General features: G+C 40.3%; 1 pseudogene; it reads left to right on the forward strand.

Moving 5' to 3' along the window:
* Positions 1-1,239: 1,239 nt before the first annotated feature.
* Positions 1,240-22,823, forward strand: LOC145802685 (peroxidase 60-like; annotated as a pseudogene).
* Positions 22,824-23,449: the final 626 nt, after the last annotated feature.

Consider the following 23,449-nt stretch of genomic DNA (forward strand, 5'->3'; position numbering starts at 1 on the left):
ATATAGTGAACGTGTTAAAAAATAACCTACTTACTGTTAGAGTGAGTTTCTTAAAATATAAAAAATTGATATTGTATCATGCTAAAATACAATTTTGCTATGATTGAAATAGCACAATATATTAGAGATGGTCTAACTTACCAATTTTCACACCGTATTTGGATTAAAAATTAAACTGGAAATTTGATGAGCAAAAGAAACAGAAAGAGAAACAAAAAAAAAGCTTCAAAATGTGAACGGTTCGGATCATCAAAATGGATGAATGGATGAAAGGGTTAACGATATTTGATTAATTTGATTGTTTGCAAGTATGTTTTACTCAATGTACTTTAAAATGTGAACGGTTCAGATTATCAAAATGGACTTCAAAATAAGCCGATTTGACTGTACAACAGTGGCTGCTATGCAAGGCGCACAGCAGCCACCCCAAGTCCCTAGATTTACAGCTTATCCCAATCCAACTCCTTCACAGCTATGCTACCTATGGAGGTCGATAAATTTTATTTTTATTTATCGCAATCCAAAATGTTTCACTTTAGACCTAAACGTTCAAGCATCATGTCCAAACATCAGACTTTATAAGAAATGTGTCATCTACCAAATTAATCTTTGGTCTCAAAAACATGTGTTGTTTTTCTATTTTTTTTATGTGGTTTGAAAATTTATATTTACTTAGATGGTGACTCCCAATTACTTAATTATAGTGGGTTGTGGCAAGGAGTTCAAATTTACGGATTTTGTTTTATGGTGCTTAAACATAAAAATGACTGATTTAGGGGTGTAGGGGCGGTCACATTTTTTAAATTTTAAAAAAATCTCATATTATATTGATAATTAGTAAGATAATTTTCATGGTTTTTTATTTTTTTCAAAAATTTTAAGAGACACATTTTGCTTCTTTAAGAAGAATTAGCAAAGGTTATTTGTTCTCTCACCCAAAAAATAAATAAATAAAGAAGGAAATAAAAAATAGCAATATGCATATGAACAGTTCATCCTGTAACCGAGGTAATTCATTGAGAATAAACTTATAAAGATGCAATAAATATATTAAATAAAATTTCAATTTCAAAATAAATTTTCTGTTAAAATACTAAATAGCAGTTCGTGAAACACAAGATCAAATGTATTAATTGAGAGTCCCTCAAATTAAAAGTACTATATAAGAGCCTCTCCTACTTCCCATACTAGCCAAGAGGGAAGAACAAAAAAAACAAATCCAGAAATAGAGAATTGCAAATGGCATCGTTTTTTGGTAGTTGTTCCATGCTAGTTTCTCTTGTATTCATGTTCATGTTGATTGGTCCCTCGTTTGCTAAACAACATACTAAGCTCAAGCAAATATGTTCTAAGACTATTGATCAGCATGAGTGCATGAAGCTTACGAAATCTGATTGGCGTGCTTCAGATGCTGATATTCGTGGCCTAACTGAGATTGCAATTGACTTAGCATCCTCTAAGGCAAGGGACATTCTTGGGGTTCTTAATTCTCGTCATGATAACATATATGATGCATGGAAGGACAGATACTGTTGAAAGTGGTTATAAATTATGGGTAAAATTAGAATTTTATCCTAAGTTCGGTATATTTTTTAGGTGGGCCCCGTGCATCGATTTTCACGAATCAAAGTGGTAACACGTTCTATGCTGCGTTGTAATTCACGTGGTATATTTGGTTGCTCAAAACCATTACCGAGTGAATGGGAAATTGAAGCCAAAGTGTGTTCCATGGAAATGGAGTTTTGGTGGAAATTCCTTAAGGTTGTAAAATGGCTTGTCCCACATTGATTTGGTGGGAGGTTTTGAATGGGTTTATAAGGCTTGGGTTTGGTACTTGGGGTGTGCCCCAAGGGATACCCAAATGATTTAGAGGGAGAGGTTATGGGCAAAATAGGCTAAACCCATTAGACCCAAAAATCACCCCGCGCGCCGTTGGTCGGCTGGGCTGGGCCTAGGCTTGAGCGCAGGTGCGTGGTGTGTGGTTGGGCTTGTTCGGCCCAATACTAATCTTTTTAGGCCAAAAACATTTGAATTTAATTTTATTTTGTATAAAATAAAATTCAGAATTCAAATTAAATCGGAAATAAACTGGTTTGGCTTTGCTGTACATCCAAACAGGGCCCTTCCCGTTTTGTTATTTGTTTGAAATATAACCCAACAGATTCAAATCTGTTTGAATTCAAAACCAACAGGTTTCATACATGTTCAATTCAAAACCAAGAGCCACCTTTGCATCTATAAATAGAACCACCCTCATTTGATTTTTGACATTCATTGATCATCCAGAAATTTCGTATTTCACTTCTGCAAATTCTATTCTTCATTTTGCTGCATTTTATTTTTGTGTGAAAGAGTGTAAACACTTAGTGTGTTCGTAAGGCAAACAATTTGTACTGCTGTTATTGTTTGTAGTAGATCATTTCATCCTGGGAGATATACGTCCAAATTCTGAAAGCACCGTGGAGAGGACGAATCTGTCTTAAGGACACAGTGTCAAACACTAGACTTGATCAGGTTATAATTCGAATAAATTAAATCAAGTAAGTTATTTAATTTATTTTTAGTGTTATTATTATTTATTTAAATCAGATTTTAATTTTGTTTTTGTAACAAAATAAAATCTGTTTTTATTTATTTATTTTTATTTTGAGTTTGATTTTTGTAATCAAACAAATTCTCTCATTTCCTTTATTTCTTTATATTCTGGTTGTTGTTTAGTACACAACAGAATTTAATTTATTTAAATACAGTGAAGATTGTCCAACAGATACAACTCATTCACAGACCGATATGGCTCGTGTTACAAAAATTATCAGGATGCCATTAGAGACCTTGAGCAAACCAAGCAACTCTTCTATGATGGTGACTATAAGTGCATAGCGGTTAAAGTAAATGATGTTAAGGAAGAAGTTCGTGATTGCAAATCAATTTGAAAATTCAGTAAATTACTCATCTGACCGCAGAAGATGGAATAAGGAATTTGAAATTCTTTGCAATGTAATCAAGGTTTCTTCTAAATCATTGTATGATGATTCATATTCTTCATTTACCCGGCTTCCATGAATCCAAGACTTGGCAATCCTAAAAGGAATCGAGTATGAACTTGGAGCTTGAAACCAAGTTGGGTCTTGAATGACGAAAATTTTTTGTCTCCAAAGAGCTAATTTCGTCACTATAGATATTTGTGAGGAAATATTTTCGTCACTAGTTTTGTCATTGAATGTTTGTCACTAAAAATCACCGTGAGGAAAAATAATTTCGTAACCAATAAAATTACTTTGATGACAAAATTTTTTGTCACCAATAAAACAACATTTTATCACCAAAAACTGTCATTTTCGTCACCAAATAGTTATTCAGTACTGTATATATAACTTTAGTTGACGAATAAATTTATCACACTGTAGACACCCCATTTTTGACCGACCTTAAGACTCAGACGTCACCGATTGAGCGCTTGGTGATGTTGCATATTGTGCTCGTTCAGGGGTTTTAGAGTCTCGGCTGCGAGCCTTGCCTCCGGACTTCTGGACTCTTTCATGCTTTGCCTCGGTTTGCGAACCAGGCTCTGTTTTCTCTGTTTTCTCTTCCCGAAGGGAGGGAGAGGTCTCGTAGATCATCTCTCAGTGGCCGTCGGCTACGTTTCGTGGTCGTAGGCCATTTTGCCCGTTTGGAGTCTGGTTTCCGATTTTTCGGAGCCATTGGCCGTGTGCCTTAGTTCGGGACCGCTTAACCATCTCTGTTTGCTCCGGTTCTTGGCATACATCTTATTTACTCCCTTTTGAGGGACACTGCGGTCCGAGAGAATAACTTCGTGGTAGGACACCACTTCCGGTGCCTAACAGCCCACTTTCGGGTTTCGCTTCCGAACCTTCATTCTGCATTTTTGGGCTCCGACCCGAACTTGAGATAGTCATATTTTGAGGTCATTTTAATGTTTGATTAAGGACCTTTTACTGTTTGAGATCTCCTCCCATCACTTGCTTCTTTAACGCTCTTTTAGGCCTATTTTTGCACGGTATTTTAGGCTTACTTGTGAGCTGTTTCGGACTTGGTCATAAACTACAAAGTGTATTGTTTTGAGCCCCTATTCAACTTTGTTGAAGGGCTCTCGGCCATTTGGGTCCAGCAGCTATCACTTGCCTTTATATCCCACTTTTTGGCCTTTTTGGAGGGAAATTTGAATTTCAATTTCCCCCCCCATTTTTCCCCCTCTTTTCCACCTCTTTTGCTTATAAAACCAGCAGCTCCCAGCTGTGTTTTGGGGTTAGAAAATTTTGGTTTTGAGCTCTCTCATTAAATCTCTCTCTCTTTCTCTTCCAAGCTCAAAAACCCTTTGTTCTTGGACCATTTTTTACACTACAACCCGTAGCCTATCACCTCCATTACTCATTTCAGTACCTTGGAGGACATTTGAAGAGGTTGAAAGCTCAGATTTTCGGACTAAAAGCTGCTGGAAAGTTGTTCTTCAAGGGTGAGTCCCTATTTTCCTTAAACTTGCACTTTTTTGCTTGATTGTTTAGCTTTACTTGCAAGTATTTTTGGACTTCGATCCAAACTGAAAAAGATCATATTTTGAGGTCATCTTCATGTTTGAATAAGAACTTTTTGCTGTTTGAAGTCTTCTTCTCCCCCTTTGTTCTTTACCTCTCTTTTAGGGCCTATTCTTGCATGATATGTTAGCCCTATTTTTAAGCATTTCTGGGCTCCGAGACAAACTGTAAAGAAGCTTATTTTGATCCCTTCTTCAACATTGTTGAAGGGTTCATCACTGTTTGTGGCTTCCATTTTCCACTTGCCTTTATATCCCTCTTTCGGCCTCGTTTTTGCATGATTCATTAGCCTCTTGTGCTTCTATTTTTGGGCTCTGGTCCGAACTATAAATGGCCTTATTTTGACCCCCTCTTCATATTTCATTAAGGGTCTTTTACTGTTTGAAGCATCCTTCTTGTACTTTGTGTTATAGCTCTCTTTTTGGCCTTGTTTTGCATAGTATTTTGAGCATGCTTTTGTACTGTTTTTGGCCCGGTCATAAACTGTAAAAGGTCATATTTTGGGCCCCTCTTCAACATTGTTGAAGGGCCCTCATTTGTTTGGGGCAAGCAGCTGTGACTTGCTTCTTTATCTCACATTTAGGGCCATTTTTGCGCATCGGTTTAGCCCTATTTGTGTTTTCTGTTTGGCCTTGCTTAAAACTGTAAAAATGTTTGTTTTGGGGCTTCCTTGAATCTTTCTTCATACTTCATGTACAAATAATGCATGCTTGATGTAGCTACAAGTCATTTCATGTGCTTAATCTTGCATTTCGGGACCATTTCATGCATCGGATGCTATATTGTCATGATTCGGGGCTGTTTCGAGTCATATTTTAGCGCTGAAATTTGCATGCGTGTATGCCATATTCCATGCCTTGCCATGTCTTGTTAGAGTGGCATTTGGTGCCTTAGGGTCGGTCCTCGGTTTGCGTGCATGTGTGCACGCATTTCGAGTGTCTCATTTTCATCTTATGGCCTCTTATGTGAGTGTGGCTGAGGTCCACTCATGTTGGTGTAAGTCCATTATGCATTGTGTATGCCATTTCATTTCATAGCATTGCGTATGCTAGGTTGTATGTTAGCGCATTGTGTATGCCATGTTATCTCGTGCATCGTGTATGCCATTTCATAGCATTGTGTATGTTAGGTTGTATCTTAGTTGCATTTCATGCATATCATGCATATTGCATTGTGCTTGGGATAGGAGTTAGCCCGAGCACGGGAAACGAGGGACGTTTCGTACTTCGAGTGACGGAACGTGTCTCAATTCCCAATCACCGACACTCCGGATTATCCATGATGGAGCCAGGTCTTGTTGTGTTTTCATGTGCATTCATTCTATATTGAGTTGCACAATTCGATCCCTCGGCCATCATGCATCGAGATGCGTGATTGGTGGCACGAGGATCGAGACATGCATACATATGTGAAAATACATTGCTTTGCCCCTTTCCTGCTCTCTGTTGCAGCAAATCAAGAATTAGCAACCTTCTGGAGCTTGGCGCGCTTTCCAAGAATAATTGCAAAACAGGGGCTAATTGGGGCATCCCAGTGGATTTCCGCGCAAGGCAGCCCAAACATACATCATTCATCAGAGTCGAGGCAGTCCCTGGCTTGCATGCCAGTTTATAGCTTTCTTAGATTAATTTGTAAATTAATTAGGACTCTTGTATTTATTCGAGACTATATTATTTATTCATTTGGGACTGTATATTATTTATTCGGACCCTCTACGCGAGGGCAACGTTGTAATAAGTGTGCGTGTGTGTGATGCATGTCTTCCAACCCCACGTCTTTCTCCCTTTTATTTACCAGCTTATGATGGTTAGATTAGGGCATGTTTCAATTAGCATACAGTATGATAGCATGTTTGCATTCATTCATCTGTTTTGCACGCACCGGGCTCGGCGCATCATACTAACTGCATTGTATTTTCAATTCCAAGTTGAATACATGTTAGCTGTAGCATTTCATATGCCATGTTTAGAATAGCCGAGCCTGCTATAGTTGCATTTTTGCATGTGTTGCATTATGCATTTCCGTATAATTAGGATCATGCATGGATTTCTAATTAGCTTCTATTTTGGCTTGGAGTACTCGGTAAGTTTTATGCTTTAGCATCCTTGCATGCGTGTGAGTGACTGCCATGAATAGCATGCTTACCATGAGGCTATATGCTTATGTGATATAACTGCCTGAATGCCTGTGGGTGAAGGTTGGGTTATTTGAATTGGAACAATTCATTAAATATGTGTTTTAAGCCCACTAGATAGTGGCAAAATCATGTTTTCTAAGCCCACCCGAGGGTGGCAAATCCACGTCTTAGCCTACTTGCGAGTAGCACCATCAAACCATTTTCAAATAAACAAACATGAAATGTTTTGTTCCAATTCAGGCGACCCAGTCTATACTTGTATGCTGTGCGTATCACATAGTAATCTAGGCTAATAACCGGAATAAGAACACACAATGTTTTCAAAACTTGATATCATGGTTAGTAGAGGCCGATCTTTGATCGGGCGAGCGGGGGTGCTCACGAAGTGACCTTCCCCAATCTTACCCAAGTTCCCGAGCCGAGGCAACTTTGGTGATGACGGACACGTGGCCTTAGGCAAACGAGTCAGGGTTTCCTAAATTTCTCCAAAATAAAATATTTAGGTGGCGATTCTGTATCTGGCAAAGCAGTCCATGTTTGGCACTTCTTTCAAAATCTGTTTTTCTCAAAATGATTTGCTGGATTTGGACTCTTTGGTTCAGATTTAGAACCGTGACAATTTTAGAGTCCTGAGCTGTAGTGAGCCCAATATCGAACGGAACGGGGAGCTCGTTCCTCCCGAGGCGTTCGGGGATGTCTACAGTTTCTGGCGACTCTGTTGGGGATTTAGAGAACTTGACTCGAACTCATGATATCTGTTTTTGACTACACTTATGTGTTTCTTTTCATTGCATGTGCATTGGTGCGCCTAGGACACCGTGTTTGCCATCTGCTATTCCTGAACGGTTTGCCGGAGGCTTGTCTTGTCAAGGCATGACCATAAGGCTGACCGATTGTGGGCTCTGCCAGTATGGGAACACAAACCCCGGTTTTACCGGGGCACCCTTTTTGACCATTCGACCTAGTGCATATTCGGATCCATAGTGACCATTCCAAACTAGGACAGGTTACTTACCCGATTTAGGTTGTTTGAAACCACTGAGTGCGTAGTGAAACCCTAGCTCCTAACAAAATAGGACAGGGAAACCCTACCCCAACATAGGGGTGTTTTGGCTCTCACTTGCTTGCTATGTGCTTTTAGGGTGTGTCCCTACAGGAATGCATGTAACAGTTTGCAAGATTGGGCATCAGGACTGCGGGCATCAGTATCTGGGAATCAGTTTTACCTGAGGGTATCAGTTCACCGGCAGAATTTTGGGCAGAATTCAGTAGAAAACACACTCATTCAACTATGCTCATATCTGTTCGGGTGAAATTAGGCTGAGATGCTGCATGTTTTCCCTTTTGTTAGGTAGTCCTGGAACCATAGCTTCAGAAGACTCCAATATTCCCCGAGGTTCGTCGGACTTGTGCTGATAGACTTTGTTAGGTCAGAGATTCAGTTCAAGGACAAATCAGTGTTCCTCCGCCAGAGGCAGGGTAAAAGGGGCCAGTTAGGCACAGATCACCGGTTCAGCAGTTACCAGATCAGTGGCCCTTATCCACCCCACCAGTGAATAGCCAGGCTGAGGCCTCAGTTTTTGATCAGTTTTTAGTCACCCCACCAGTCAGGTAGATGGATCAACAGAACACATCAGGGATGGAGGCAATGATGTGCCAGATGCAAGAAAGTATGAAACTCATGCAGCAAGATGCTGTCCGCCAAGCTGAATTCGCCAAACAGCAGGCTGCGGTCATGGCCCAACAGGCAGACTTAATTGTCCGGCTGCAGCAGCAAACAGGAACATCTGCTCCCCCCCCCGCCAAGTATTCCAACCCCCGGGGAGACAGCTAATGTCCAGGAAGATACAGACATTCCGACAGGGCCACCTCCGCCCCCGGTCCTACCCCAGCTATCTAAAGCACCGATCAACCTGCCGGATTCTCCCTTTGAGTTCGAGGTAGACCATACAGCGTTGAAGTTGAGCAAGCTTGAAAAGTTGTTCAAAAAATCCCAGGGGGTAAAGTCCATCCCGGACATTGAGGACGGGTACACCGACGCAGCCGTGACACTGCCGGACAGTTTCAAGATGCCTCACATCGACCGTTTTGATGGGTCAGGGGATCCCATGGTCCACCTGAGTTTGTTTTCAGATGTTCTGCGCCCGATAGGCTTGACAAGATTACAGAAGCTTTCCCTTTTTGGTAGGACCCTGTCAGGAATCGCGGCCATCTGGTATGCCAAATTGGAGGAATCAGTGAAACGAAGCTGGGATGAAATGGCTGAGGCCTTTGTCGCACAGTACTCATACGATACCCAGATCGAGATTACAACTCGTGATCTCGAAACAACGAGGCAGGAGCCCAAAGAGACTTTCTCAGATTTCGTAACTCGGTGGAGGGCGAAGGCATCGATGATGACCCTGAGGCCTACTGACAAGGACTAGATCAGGATGATTGTGCGCAATCTCTAGCCAAAACTGATGCAAAAGATGATTGTATTCCCCTTCCCTACCTTTTCTGATCTGCATGAGATGGGGGTACAAATAGAGGACGCTATGAAGCAGGGCCTTCTTGACCAGGAGAAAGAGCAGCCCATGAGGGCATTTTCCCGCAGTTCAAATACAACCACCAGTGGTGATGCAGCTGCAAGATCTTCTGATGTGGGCATGGTTACCACCACCGTATAAAAAACAGCTACCCCATTCACCGGTCCGTCCGGAAGTAGCTCACAAGGAACCAAATACCCACCTCAAGTCAAGAGGGTTTTTACCCCACTTCATATGCCTTTGTCAAAGGCTCTAGAGGTCTTAATCCGGAAAGGGCATCTGAAACCGTTGGAACAACGGCCCCTACCCGATCCTATCCCTGCAAAACATGATCAGACTAAGTATTGCGCCTACCATCAACGAACCGGTCATGACACCGACAGTTGCTTTCGCCTGTGCCATGATGTACAAGATCTGTTCGACAACGGGGTCATTGCCGCACCAAGTCCTACAAAGTCTATCGGCACTTGATCAGTGAATTTGTGGGGGGATAATATGATCTGATCAGAGGTTGAACCAGCTGCGGGTGGCACTCGATTTACCCCAAATGTGGGAAGGACAGGCACTGTTTTGAGCATTTGTGAATGCCAGTTTCTGACTTGGGTATTGGGTCAGTCTTGTTGTTTTTGAGTCTGTCTTTTTGTTTTGAGTCAGTCTCTTTTGTTTTGGGTTTGTCTTGTTGTATCGAGTCAGCCCTGTTGTGTAGGAGTCGGGTGATTCCGGGGAGCGTTACCTCGGATATCACTATTTTGTTTTGTGTTTGTCCTTTTGTTTTCTTTTGAGTCTGTTTCTGCCGGGGAGCCAGTTGTGCCAACAGATTTTGAATGAAACAGCAGTGATTTTCACGCTCTCGCATTTGCTTCTGCCTTGTGCCAGTTGTACCAGAAATTCCAAATGAGATGGCAGTATTTGATTAGAAGCTGTCTTTTCTGTGCTTTGAATTCATTGCATCGACCTAAGTTTTTCAAAACTTTTCGAACACTGCGGTGAAAACGAAGAGGAAGGAATTCCTCGGGTTTTGCAAAACTTTGATCATTCAAGAGAAAGAAAGGCGTGTTAAGCCCTTAATGATTGAAATCATGCTTGTCAGCGTGAGTATTGAGAAGGACCCTGGCTTGATCCAGACTGGTTCCACACTATCTTCAGTGCGAGCGATTTGTCGCTTCTTTAAAAACTTTCAAAAACAAAATGTTTTGCGCGATCTTGCGAAGACTTGTGTGGAATCGCTCTCGAGATTGTACAGCTTAGGATCGCTCTCAGCCTCAAAACTTAAGTCCTTGCTTTAAAACCTTGAACCACAATTCGAAGTGTTCAACGATCGACCATAAAGGTAGGCCTGTGTGGCCAGATTGGAAGCAGCCCTCGATCAAGAGGCACCAAAGTCAGATCAAGAAGATCAGATCTCATCAGAAGAAGCTTGTAAAGCTAGAACAGAAGCACCCCTCTAACTAGGGGCAAAAATGTCTGATGTGCTCGAAGAACCGAAGATGGGTTCTTCAGCGAATCAATACAGCAGCCATTCTCCTGGATTCAGACGACTTCAGGATCTCAAAACCATTGGACATGGATAAAGCTACACTTTTACCCTTGAGAGGCTCGCTGGGCCGAAAACCCGGAAGGGCGACCCAGGCAAAAGTTAGAGCAAGAAAAGAAGAAAAAGAACAAAAAAGAGAAAAGAACAAAAAAGAAAAATGCAAAGAAAAGAACAAAAAAAAAAAAGAAAAATCGAAAAAGAATGAAAAAGAATGAAAAAATACAAAAATTGAAACAAAAAAAGAACAAAGCTCGCAAGGTCGAAAACCCGCAACGGGCGCCTTAGCAAAAGTTAGAGCCTAAAAAGGAGAGGTTAATACCTGAGTGTACCTTAACCCCGAACTACGTGAGGCTTGATTCCCATCTTTGGGATACGTGGGCAACTTCATTCTGAAGTCCAGCCGTAAAACACTTCAAATTGACTGTGCCCATGTAATGGTTTTGATCATCTTCGCTTTCTCTATATCCGAGAATTTGGTTGTGTTCGTCACTCTGAGGACTGACTACAATGCGCTGCGGGGCCATTCAGACAAGGGGCAACTTTCCGTTGCCATTTAATGCGCTGCGGTGCCATTCAGACAAGGGGCAACTTTCCGTTGCCATTCAATGCGCTGCGGTGCCGTTCAAACAAGGGGCAACTTTCCGTTGCCATGCAGTTCCCCTCAAGCAAAGGGCAATTTTCCTTCGAATCCGAGGTTGTGCATCTCGAGAGTAGGTTCCGTGCTCGTTGAGCAGTGGTCGTTTGCAAAAATAGTTTTTGAGAATTTTTACTGAGGTTGACTAATCTTCTCGAAAAATATTCCATTTTCAAAACTGGACCATTTCTCGGACCCAAAAAAGGAAAACTCTCAGTGCTCACAGCCTAACTTGCATGATTTTAAATCAGAAAATCGAACAAGCGCGTTAATCTAACTCTCATGTTGGTCAAAACTGTTTTAGTAGAAAGCAAAAACAAAAAATGGTCAAAATGATGAACTAGGGGCACAGTTGAGTCAGGTGTTCTGTCTTTTCCCCTTTGTCAAAATACTTGCCAGAAAGGGCACTCTACTTGTCGGAAAGGGCACCGTATTTGCCAGGCACAGCAAAGGGCAGAAAGCTCTCACATCCTCCAAGAAACGAGGTATCAAGCAAAGTGCGAAGCACGAACTAGAATGGGGCAAGATATTCCACTTCCTCATCTGGACAGGTCTAACCACGTCCAAACTCCCCGACAGAGCATCATCAACCGATGTTAGCTGCAGATTTGCTACACATCCTGTTGTAGCACAACCCCTCTGAGAGAGGAACTCACTAGCTGCGCGCAGGAAAAGAAGAATCTAGCAGAATGCTAGGGGCACGAGCCCACAATTTGTTGTTCATCCATCAACCACCCAGGGGAGGGATGAAAAATGAGAGATTGAAGAATAGAGAGATGTGCGATGAGAGAAAAAGTGAGAAGAGGGCTTTTTCAAAAAAACAGAGCCTGAGGGCCGAGTGATGTGAGAATCACAAATGAGAAAGAGCGAGAAACACTACCCGGTGAAACAGGCTCCCTATGCACGTCTGCGTGTCGTGTCTTTTTGTTTTATCTCGATTCTTGTTTTGAGTCGTTTCGAGTGTTACTCGATATGTCTAGGTTGTGTGCCTTTTATTTCCTTGTTGAGTCGTTTTGCTGTGTTCAGTCGTAGGCTCAATACTTGGTCGAAAACTCATCTCTCAATTTCAAAAATAAAATCGTTTTGTGCTCCGAGTGCCGTGCCGTTCTCCACATTTGTACAAAACAGAATTTGTTCTTTCATAAAATCGCAGGATTCAACCCAAGTCACGTCAGAACAGTAGAACCAGGACCTATCTGAAGCTATATATGGTTCCGGACTGCAAAGCAAAAGCAAAAGAGGAAAATGTCGGGTATCTGAGTTTGTTTCAACTTCAGTAAGTTCCAAGACTACATTCCGTGTGTACCCCTTCAAGTCTTGCCAAAGCTCCGAAGTATGAGTGTGCCTCTACCTCAAGCTCAAGATCAAGTCTGCTTCAAGCCAAAATGGCGATCAGAAGTGCTCTCCCTGAGTACCATTCCCTGCCAGAGACATCTTGGTTGTGTTCGCAATGAGTTCCTCGGAGACCAACTGCGACGGTGGAAACTAGAGTTCGAATGGCTGATGCCTAGAACGTAAAGGTTCGGGATTTCCGGGACTAAAGTCTGGTTTAAATACCCAGAGGCGTGTCCTCGGCTTGAAATCTGTATGGAAGCCCCATAGGTTGAGATAGCGTGTATGCACCTCAATTCTGGATACTGAACCAACCTAGTCTGTCACCCCGTTAGAGAATAGGGAAAGTTGCGAATGTGATCGAGAAGAAAGGCAACATCCAAAGTGTTCTACGTAAAGAATCCTTGTCAGTATTTTAGAGCCTTTGTACTGTGAGTTGAAGGTAAGTGTTCGAAGAGCACGAGGGGAGATCCCCATCAGAGCGAAGCGGTTCATCGCCACTCACCCCATGAGGTGCTTTCTAAAGCGCCGTTACGCTTGTTTATTGCATTCCTTAAACATCATGCATTGTATTGCATTGTACCTATCAAGTTTCTTTCTCATTCAGGCACGATATTGTATGTACGGTTCCTTCAAAGAAGTTCCGTTTGAGATCCTTTAGTTAGTGTATCAATCACACTTCATTTCTTTAGTGTATCAATCATACTCTGCTCACATTGTGCATCTATCACACTTTGTGTTCATTTTTAGTGTATCAATCACACCAATTCACATAGTGCATCTATCACACTTCGTGTTCACATTTAGTACATCAATCATACTCTGCTCACATTGTGCATCTATCACACTTTGTGTTCATTTTTAGTGTATCGATCACACCAGTTCACATAGTGCATCTATCACACTTCGTGTTCACATTTAGTATATCAATCATACTCTGCTCACATTGTGCATCTATCACACTTTGTGTTCACTTTTAGTGTATCAATCACACCAGTTCACATAGTGCATCTATCACACTTCGTGTTCACATTTAGTATATCAATCATACTCTGCTCACTAAGTGCATCTATCACACTTTGTGTTCATTTTCAGTATATCAATCATACTCTGTTCACTAAGTGCATCTATCACACTTCGTGTTCACATTTAGTATATCAATCATATTCTGCTCACATTGTGCATCTATCACACTTTGTGTTCATTTTTAGTGTATCAATCACACCAGTTCACATAGTGCATCTATCACACTTCGTGTTCACATTTAGTATATCAATCATACTCTGCTCACATTGTGCATCTATCACACTTTGTGTTCATTTTTAGTGTATCAATCACACCAGTTCACATAGTGCATCTATCACACTTCGTGTTTACATTTAGTATATCAATCATACTCCGCTCACATTGTGCATCTATCACACTTTGTGTTCATTTTTAGTGTATCAATCACACCAGTTCACATAGTGCATCTATCACACTTCGTGTTCACATTTAGTATATCAATCATACTCTGCTCACATTGTGCATCTATCACACTTTGTGTTCATTTTCAATATATCAATCATACATCGTTCACTAAGTGCATCTATCACACTTCGTGTTCACATTTAGTATATCAATCATACTCTGCTCACATTGTGCATCTATCACACTTTGTGTTCATTTTCAGTATATCAATCATACATCGTTCACTAAGTGCATCTATCACACTTCGTGTTCACATTTAGTATATCAATCATACTCTGCTCACATTGTGCATCTATCACATTTTGTGTTCATTTTCAGTATATCAATCATACTCTGTTCACTAAGTGCATCTATTACACTTCGTGTTCACATTTAGTATATCAATCATACTCTGCTCACATTGTGCATCTATCACACTTTGTGTTCATTTTCAGTATATCAATCATACTCCGTTCACTAAGTGCATCTATCACACTTTGTATTCATTTTCAGTATATCAATCATACTCTGTTCACTAAGTGCATCTATCACACTTCGTGTTCACATTTAGTATATCAATCATACTCTGTTCACTTAGTGCATCTATCACACTTTGTGTTCACCTTTTGTGTATCCATCACACTTGTTCACTAAGTGCATCTATCACACTTTATGTTCACTTTTAGTTCACCTTCAGTGTATCAATCATACTCTCCTCACATTGTGCATCTATCACACTTTGTGTTCATTTTCAGTATATCTATCATACTCTATTCACTAAGTGCATCTATCACACTTTGCGTTCACTTTTAGTGTATCAATCACACTTTGTTCACATAGTGCATCTATCACACTTTGTGTTCACCTTTAGTGTATCAATCACACTCTGTTCACTTAGTGCATCCATCACACTTTGCATTCACTTTTTGTATATCCATCATACTCTGCTTCACGTAGTGCATCTATCACACTCTGTGTTCGCCTTCAGTGTATCAATCACACTCTGTTCACTTTATGTATCCATCACACTTTGCTTCACTTAGTGTATCAATCACACTTTATTCATATAGTGTACCCAGCACACTCTCTTCACTTTTGTGTATCTATCACACATGCTCGCTAAGATTGCACCATAACTGCATGAAATGTAGTTTGATTTGCCTTCTCGTTTAAAACTGTCGCATTTATTGTGAATATGTGCTTCATTACAGCTTACGACATTTGCATGATCATGAAGTACCTTCGGCTTCTTGCATTGTCGGTTGCATTTTGCCCCCTGCCTGCGGGCATGCCTGCGGGCGCATCTCTGTTTATCTTGCCTGTTTGTCTAAGTCTTCGGCCTTGTCAAAAATGGGTCGTCTCTGGGCTTTGACATTCACTCCCGTCACTTATGACTTTCGAGTTCTTTCAAAGAGGGAAAACTGTAGACACTCCATTTTTGACCGACCTTAAGACTCAGATGTCACCGATTGAGTGCTTGGTGATGTTGCATATTGTGCTCGTTCAGGGGTTTCAGAGTCTCGACTGCGAGCCTTGCCTCCGGACTTCCGGACTCTTTCATGCTTTGCCTCGGTTTGCGAACCAGGCTCTGTTTTCTCTGTTTTCTCTTCCCGAAGGGAGGGAGAGGTCTCGTAGATCATCTCTCAGTGGCCGTAGGCTACGTTTCGTGGTCGTAGGCCATTTTGCCCGTTTGGAGTCTGGTTTCCGATTTTTCGAAGCCATTGGCCATGTGCCTCGGTTCGGGACCGCTTAACCATCTCTGTTTGCTCCGGTTCTTGGCATACATCTTATTTACTCCCTTTTGAGGGACACTGCGGTCCGAGAGACCAACTTCGTGGTCGGACACCACTTCCGGTGCTTAACAGCCCACTTTCGGGGCCCCGAACTGCGTGTTTTGGCTTCCGAACCTTCATTCTGCATTTTTGGGCTCCGACCCAAACTTGATATAGTCATATTTTGAGGTCCTTTTAATGTTTGATTAAGGACTTTTTGCTGTTTGAGATCTCCTCCTATCACTTGCTTCTTTAACGCTCTTTTAGGCCTATTTTTGCACGGTATTTTAGGCTTACTTGTGAGCTGTTTCGGACTTGGTCATAAACTACAAAGTGTCTTTTTTTTAGCCCCTCTTCAACTTTGTTGAAGGGCTCTCGGCCATTTGGGTCCAGCAGCTACCACTTGCCTTTATATCCCACTTTTTGGCCTTTTTGGGGGGAAATTTGAATTTCAATTTCCCCCCCATTTTTCCCCCTCTTTTCCACCTCTTTCGCTTATAAAACCAGCAGCTCCCAGCTGTGTTTTGGGGTTAGAAAATTTTGGTTTTAAGCTCTCTCATTAAATCTCTCTCTCTCTCTCTCTCTTCCAAGCTCCAAAACCCTTTGTTCTTGGACCATTTTTTACACTACAACCCCTAGCCTATCACCTCCATTACTCATTTCAGTACCTTGGAGGACATTTGAAGAGGTTGAAAGCTCAAATTTTCGGACTAAAAGCTGCTGGAAAGTTGTTCTTCAAGGGTGAGTCCCTATTTCCCTTAAACTTGCACTTTTTTGCTTGATTGTTTAGCTTTACTCGCAAGTATTTTTGGAATTCGATCCAAACTGAAAAAGATCATATTTTAAGGTCATCTTCATGTTTGAATAAGAACTTTTTGCTGTTTGAAGTCTTCTTCTCCCCCTTTGTTCTTTACCTCTCTTTTAGGGCCTATTCTTGCATGATATGTTAGCCCTGTTTTTAAGCATTTCTGGGCTCCGAGCCAAACTGTAAAGAAGCTTATTTTGAGTCCTTCTTCAACATTGTTGAAGGGTTCATCACTGTTTGTGGCTTCCATTTGCCACTTGCCTTTATATCCCTCTTTCGGCCTCATTTTTGCATGATTCATTAGCCTCTTGTGCTTCTGTTTTTGGGCTCTGGTCCAAACTATAAATGGCCTTATTTTGTCCCCCTCTTCATATTTCATTAAGGGTATTTTACTGTTTGAAGCATCCTTCTTGTACTTTGTGTTATAGCTCTCTTTTTGGCCTTGTTTTGCATAGTATTTTGAGCATGCTTTTGTACTGTTTTTGGCCCGGTCATAAACTGTAAAAGGTCATATTTTGGGCCCCTCTTCAACATTGTTGAAGGGCCCTCATCTGTTTGGGGAAAGCAGCTGTGACTTGCTTCTTTATCTCACATTTAGGGCCATTTTTGCGCATCGGTTTAGCCCTATTTGTGTTTGCTGTTTGGCCTTGCTTAAAACTGTAAAAATTTTTGTTTTGGGGCTTCCTTGAATCTGTATTCATACTTCATGTACAAATAATGCATGCTTGATGTAGCTACAAGTCATTTCATGTGCTTAATCTTGCATTTCGGGACCATTTCATGCATCGGGTGCTATATTGTCATGATTCGGGGCTGTTTCGAGTCATATTTTAGCACTGAAATTTGCATGCTTGTATGCCATATTCCATGCTTTGCCATGTCTTGTTAGAGTGGCATTTGGTGCCTTAGGGTCGGTCCTCGGTTTGCGTGCATGTGTGCACGCATTTCGAGTGTCTCATTTTCATCTTATGGCCTCTTATGTGAGTGTGGCTGAGGTCCACTCATGTTGGTGTAAGTCCATTATGCATTGTGTATGCCATTTCATTTCATAGCATTGCGTATGCTAGGTTGTATGTTAGCGCATTGTGTATGCCATGTTATCTCGTGCATCGTGTATGCCATTTCATAGCATTGTGTATGTTAGGTTGTATCTTAGTTGCATTTCATGCATATCATGCATATTGCATTGTGCTTGGGATAGGAGTTAGCCCGAGCACGGGAAACGAAGGACGTTTCGTACTTCGAGTGACGGAACGTGTTTCAATTCCCAATCACCGACACTCCGGATTATCCATGATGGAGTCAGGTCTTGTTGTGTTTTCATGTGCATTCATTCTATATTGAGTTGCACAATTCGACCCCTCGGCCATCATGCATCGAGATGCGTGATTGGTGGCACGAGGATCGAGACATGCATACATATGTGAAAATACATTGCTATGCCCCTTTCCTGCTCTCTGTTGTAGCAAATCAAGAATTAGCAACCTTCTGGAGCTTGGCGCGCTTTCCAAGAATAATTGCAAAACAGAGGCTAATTGGGGCATCCTAGTGGATTTCCGCGCAAGGCAGCCCAAACATACATCATTCATCAGAGTCAAGGCAGTCCCTGGCTTGCATGCCAGTTTATAGCTTTCTTAGATTAATTTGTAAATTAATTAGGACTCTTGTATTTATTCGAGACTGTATTATTTATTCATTTGGGACTGTATATTATTTATTCGGACCCTCTGCGCGAGGGCAACGTTGTAATAAGTGTGCGTGTGTGTGATGCATGTCTTCCAACCCCACGTCTTTCTCCCTTTTATTTACCCGCTTATGATGGTTAGATTAGGGTATGTTTCAATTAGCATACAGTATGATAGCATGTTTGCATTCATTCATCTGTTTTGCATGCACCGGGCTCAGCGCATCATACTAACTGTATTGTATTTTCAATTCCAAGTTGAATACATGTTAGCTGTAGCATTTCATATGCCATGTTTAGAATAGCCGAGCCTGCTATAGTTGCATTTTTGCATGTGTTGCATTAGGCATTTCCGTATAATTAGGATCATGCATGGATTTCTAATTAGCTTCTGTTTTGGCTTGGAGTACTCGGTAAGTTTTATGCTTTAGCATCCACTACAGGAAATATGAGTTTCGACGACGTTCATTTAATGGCGTTTTATTAAACGCCATGTTTTATGACATTCGACGGCATTTTTTAAACGTCACTTTTTAAAAATATTAAAACGGTACTGTTTCAATAACAGAAGGCGTCTTAAAGCGCCTTCAAATGTCCTCTCTCTTTCTCCCTTAAATGGGCGAGCCTCTGAAGTCCTAATCTCTCACTCACTCATTTTGTATCCCTGATCTTTTACTCAATCACTCTCTCATTCGCTCTCTCTCTCAACCCTCTCAATGGATCGATTCATCTCAATGGATCAATTCATCTCAGAATGATACAATCTCGGTGATTCATCTTGGCTATTTTGATTTTGATTTCGAAGTTCATCTTATTTGGAATCCTCACGGCTTCAAATCTCGCCTCTCTCAACCCCCTCTAAGCCCTTATCATTCTCACAGATTCATCTTTGAGATTCAGAGCAATTTCGATTTCGAATCTCCACCGCCAGCACCGTCTGCACCGGCTCGATTTCTCTGATTTCGATTTCATCTGAATCTCTGATTTCGAAGCTCCACCGCCACCATCATCTGCACCAGCAAGGTATCGATTCTCTGTCTCTCACAAGCTCTTCCTTCCGTCTCTCTCGATTTGGTTATTGAAATTGAAATTGTAACCAAGAACTATGAAATTGAAATTGATCGATCTGTGATTCCAGTTAAAAGAAAAAATCGATACGTGACTCAAGATTATAATTTTTATTTATTTATTTATTTTTTCAATTGTTGTTTCTTCTTTTGTTTTCTTTCTCGTTTCTTTTTTGGGGGGTTGGCATTTTGATATTTATGTGGATTTTGTTCTTTAGGGTTTTCAATCTCTGTGAGAAGATAAGAATCATAATTTTGAATAAAGAGGTACCATCTCTCTCTCTCTCTCTCTCTCTCTCCCTCTCTCTCGTCCATGATCATCAGTGTTTTGTATGTATTTTGTTTGTGCATATGAAATTTGTGTGTATATGTCAAGGATTGGATACATTTTTTTCTGCTGTATGTTTGATTTAGTGAACATTCAATATTTGAAGACGTCAATATTATTCATCAAAAATGAGTTCTTTATTTATGTGGTATTTTGTTTTATTTGTCGTTCTGGCTTTATAGTTTGTAAGTTAGTTTATTCAAGGGTTTTAACATTGGCTAATCAACTTGCTTTGGTGTAATGATTCTGAATGAATTACTATAACTGAGTGAGTTTATCTTTAGTTTGTTCTTTGGAAGCTTCTTCAGTTTTAGTGTGACACTTGTGGGAAAAGCTCATTCATTGTTTGCTTGACTTATCAATTTGCTTGAGTATACATGAGTAGTTGCTATACATGAAGACATTGTTGTAATGCTTGATTATTTATCAGGTTCAACTGTTATTAATAGAATTGGTCTATGATATCTAATGAGAAAAATAGAAGAAACTGTTCTAGGATATTGATTAATGTGGTAGATGTTCATTTTACATGTAGATGTTCAATTTGAATTTTGTTACACTAACTTTGATTTATTATTTATTTATTTGGGTTTAAACAATGAAAAGGGATGTGATGCATCAATCCTACTAGATGGGAGCAACAGCGAGAAAACTGCATTTCCTAATCTAAGTGTAAGGGGCTTTCACATTATTGATGCAGCAAAAGCTGCTGTTGAGGCAGTGTGTCCTGGAGTAGTTTCATGTGCTGATATCATTGTTATGGCTGCCAGAGATGTAGTGTCTTTGGTGAGTAATGTGTCCTCTCTCTCTCTCTCTCTCTCTCTCTCTCTCTCTCTCTCTCTCTGCTATTAATCAACATATAATGATGTGATAACTTACAATGGTGGTTTATATTGGGTTGGGTACATGTAGGCTGGAGGAAATAGATACGCGGTGCAAACAGGGTGAAGAGACGGTCTTGTATCTCTAGCTCAAAATGTGGATCTCCCAGCTCCTTTTATATCCGTGTCTAATTCCATCAATGTATTTGCCAATAAAGGACTTGATGTCATCGACATGGTTTATCTTCTTGGTAATTTACCTTCGCCGCCTTTATTTCTCATCTTGTAATGCTAAACAGTAAAATTTCACAACAAAATGCTTCGAATATAGTGTTGTCATCACTGCTTCTCAAGTGATTTATTTGATATATGCACGACAAATCAATTGTTTGTTAATGACTAACTGACTATTTTATATAGGTGGTAACACTGTTGGAGTTGCACATTGTTCACTCTTCGAAGATCGTCTCTATAATTTTCAAAACAGTGGAAAGCCTGACCCGATCATGAATCTCGTGCTGTTAGAGATTTTGAAATCTCGGTGTCCTCAAAATGCAACAGTTGATAACACTGCTGATCTTGATGAGAACCCTGTGAGTGCCTATGTTGTGGATAATTCTTATTACCAGGAAATACTACTAGGAAAAGGTATTCTTCAAATTGATCAAGAGTTGGCGTTGGATCCACAAACCACTGACACAGTGAAATACGCAGCAGTCGTGGGATATGATTTCCAAATCAAATTTATGCTGCTTTTGAATGGTTTTGATATCCTCTATGCTTGTTCAGAACGGCTGTTATTCTCTAGTTGGGATTTCAGAAGTGACAAACCTGCACGATCACACCAACACAAATTAGTGTTATGGTCAGATCATGGATTTATCAAGTGGAAAAAAAAAGAGTCTTATTTCACTTCATTTTCTTCTTGACTTTTCCCACCACAAGTCAATGATCGAAATATAGCCCAAGGAAAAAGCTGTTAAAATTGATTGTAGGATCTTAGGCTTGTGGCAAGAAATTTCTGATAAACTTGTTCTCTAGGAATAAGAAGCTCTGTTTCATCAACTGTTAGGACAATAGGATGATGAGTGTTTGTTTTTACCATGAATGCTCTTTCTTTTCAAAGCTATCTGCTATGTAAATATACCAAATATCTACGATTTTTCCCTTTCAAGTAGTGATGTGGCTATGAATTATTTTAAGGGCACCCCACGTTTTTCTCTATCTGCATGCTTGTATTGCGTGTTCATTGAAGCCATCAGTTGACTGGATTGCAGCTTCAGACCTTGAAGATGAAACTGCAAAATTGGTATTGGGCCTTTGCTAGTTGTATGTTGGATATTCTATCAAATGTTTTTTAGGACAATGTGTTATTTCATTGTTCCTTGTGCAGGCACCAGAAGATCATGCTACTGCATGGGAGGCATTGAAGGTAAGTTTTATGGAATCTCTCTCTTCTTCTTTTTTGCCTTAGTTTTTTGGTGTGTGGCATCTTCTTTTTGTTCGTATATTTTTCTTCCCAATAGGTCACACATCTTCAATAATTTGTTTGTATTCGAAAGGGAATTCTCTTGTTTTGCGAATCACATTATTTAAAACATAGTTTACATAACATGAAAAACCAAGTTTTTAAAGACCTTCTAGACCAGATCATTGGTTGAATTTTTTGTTGACTGATTGTGTGTTGACTCTGGTTACATATATGGTTCAAGATGCACATGATATACAGGTGGCATTCATGTAGTTGGGTCATGGGAATTGTTGCCTTGAGCCTTACTCAATTTGTGAATTTTGTAGAGTCTTTTGATATCAGAGGTGATATATATGCCTTTATTTTTTCGTGTGTGTGTCTTTTCCTGATTTGTTTTGTTTTGCTTTGTTTTTTCTTCTTTTTCTACATGAGTGGCATCCCCTTTGATTTTTTTTTCTAATACATTTTTTTTTGAAAGATAAGAAATTTTAGCTCTCCTTAAGAATAGAATGATTAGGAGAAATGGATTTTGAAATAGGAAACTAGTTCTATGTGGATGAGGTGACTAGTTGTACAAAAAAGTGGAAAAGTATCAAGATGGTTGTGTGATTGCACGATTCCTATTAAGTTGAACATGTGAATTGAGGAGTAATTTGATCCATGTGGAGGGTGATTAAAAAAAAAATAGAGGAAAACCGAGGAGAACCTGAGATGTGGTGATAAGAAATAACATGATTAACTTAAATTTAATTGACGTCGGGCGATAACCGGAAAACTACCATTTTCTGTACAAAAATCAACAATGATGACTAACTGAAATTTCTAGTACATTTTTCTAAAGCACTTGCTTGTAGATTCATGTCGTGCTATTTGCTTCCCAGTCGACGAATTGCCACATGTAAAAGCCAGCAGATTGCTTTAATTTGATGCCTTGTATACAATTCCATAAAGAAAAGTTGATTAACTGTATTTTTATTCTAGTATAAGCTTTTTCCTAATGATCTATCTATCTTCTATCTTAACAGTTGTGATTTTGCATTGTAGGACTTATATTGGCAGCAACAGGGCAGGTAGAAGCGTATCTTAGCAATCATCAGAATGGAAGTCTATAAGAAACTTGTCCAAGTCTCAATACATCGGCATTACTTATACAAGGTATTCCATTATCTTTTCTTTTTATTATTAATTTTTTTTGTAAGTTATTTTGTTACATGGAGGACCAAGGCCATAAACAGAAACTAACAGAGGAACCCTGTGACAAGACCTGATACAGCGGAGGATTCACCCTTTGAGTCGCAACATATTTAGCTAATAGTAACAAATCAGTCTGTAGT

This window comes from Camellia sinensis, chromosome 11, assembly GCF_055761805.1.
Source record: "Camellia sinensis isolate YWXY chromosome 11, ASM5576180v1, whole genome shotgun sequence".
NCBI lineage: Eukaryota > Viridiplantae > Streptophyta > Magnoliopsida > Ericales > Theaceae > Camellia > Camellia sinensis.